The sequence below is a fragment of the Wasmannia auropunctata genome, unplaced genomic scaffold (assembly GCF_000956235.1).
Source record: "Wasmannia auropunctata unplaced genomic scaffold, wasmannia.A_1.0 LD311261.1, whole genome shotgun sequence".
In the NCBI taxonomy this organism is placed as follows: Eukaryota; Metazoa; Arthropoda; class Insecta; order Hymenoptera; family Formicidae; genus Wasmannia; species Wasmannia auropunctata.
This window is the reverse complement of record NW_012051629.1, coordinates 1-1,793: the sequence shown is the minus strand read 5'-3', so window position 1 is coordinate 1,793 and position 1,793 is coordinate 1. Positions and strand designations below refer to the sequence as shown.

Below are 1,793 nucleotides of genomic sequence, written 5' to 3'. Positions count from 1 at the left end.
TTTATAAATTCTGTCATGACATGATGATGTAAGAACGGTTAATAATGTAATTTATTTCAAGCGTTGAAAGAGTTCTAAGTTCAAATCTTCTCTAACCTTATTATTATTTCTTAACTTATTATTATTATTGTTTAAGTAGTTTGGCAAAGTATATTGATTATTTAATTTTTATTTTTTAAAATAATTTAATAAAAAAATAATACAATATTACATATATATATAAATTCATCTTAACATGAGTACATTACATTAGACACAAATATCAAGATTATAATAATTATCTATTATAATTATTCAGTGTAACAGTTTAAGTTTGGCTTGATTTAAGAGACATCTAGTGCATTTACTTATCCATTTTAAAACAATGCATTGAATAAAAGAAATAAATAAAATCGTATCGTATTAAAATATTCTTCTTATTTGCGAAATTGTACTATTGTCACTATGGCGGGATATTATAAAGATTGAACAGGCATCTTTATATCCTGCTGATATGATATCGATGTTTTTATTGCATTCATTAACCTTAGAAGCAACAATAATACAGATATTCAGAAATTTTAGTGTAAAAAAATACACGACTTACACGAGCATTTAAATTTCAAAAATATGATGAAGCAGTTTAGTATTTCAGGCCAAATGCTAACCTATTTCTTAGGAAACAGAAATGTCATGCATTTTTGAATGCAAATGTGTCATGCCAACAAGACTATAAATGGTTATTTCATCATAGAACGCAAAATTGCAATTTCTAAGGTTAAAAATGATGTCCGGTGTAAGGGTTTATATCTTTAGCCCGTGTCGCGAGCACATATTTTACAGACACCTGAGATCTACCACATGATACATTTCTTCTCGGGGTTCATTCTTGAGCCGATCGGACAATTAAAGTCGCGCGAGAACTCCTCCATGTTCGACAGTGATCCACGAATGCGAAATTCGTCCGGGCTGTGGGAATCCGTCATAATTCGTCTCTTCAGTTCTTTTGGTCGATTCTTGGTACACCAAGAATTGGCCATGCTTATCCAGAACATCTGTTCTGGACTGTACAACAACCCCGGTAACCTTTGCTCTGGCTTGTTTCGTTTAACCCATTCTTTGTACGCGTAATAAGCTTTCTTTATGCCGCCATTGTCCGCGATGTTCTCCCTCAATGTATTCGTCGCGTTCAACTGTAACAATATAACATATAAAAATACGATAAAGTTTCAATCTAAAAAAAATATTTTTATATGAACATAGTTAACAAATATTTTTAATGTATTTTAAACGGCCTAGCCAATAAGTCTGAGTTGTGAAACAACTCATATGACTACAGTTTTTTCACATTTTATCGATATAGTCTCGAGAGAGATAGATTCTCCTGTACCAAAAATTTAAAAGAAATTTCACATAGCAAGGCAAAGAATTTGATAAATATAAAAATAGATATATAAGTTGGATTTAATCTTACGTTCAATCCAACTTCTTCTGCGGTATAATTTCCATATTGATGAATGAAACAATCAGCTCTCTTGCGATAACGCTTCTTTATCTCTGACTCCAAACCGAAACTATCTTCTTCATTTAATAGTTCGGGATCATCAAAGCTGTGGGTAATTTCATGGGCAATAACAACTCCAATACCGCCATAGTTCATGTAATGTGGCCGTTCATCGTTGAAAAATATGCCTTGCATAATACCCACGTTCACTTCTACGAGATAAATAAAAGAATGATTCGGTACATAGTGACAAATATTATAAAGAATGGGAAACTGATATAATTTCATGGACTTTATTAAATTGTTGAAG

At 31.6% G+C, this 1,793-nt stretch overlaps 1 pseudogene; it reads right to left on the bottom strand.

Moving 5' to 3' along the window:
- Positions 1-247: 247 nt before the first annotated feature.
- On the bottom strand, positions 248-1,695 carry LOC105461003 (annotated as a pseudogene).
- Positions 1,696-1,793: the final 98 nt, after the last annotated feature.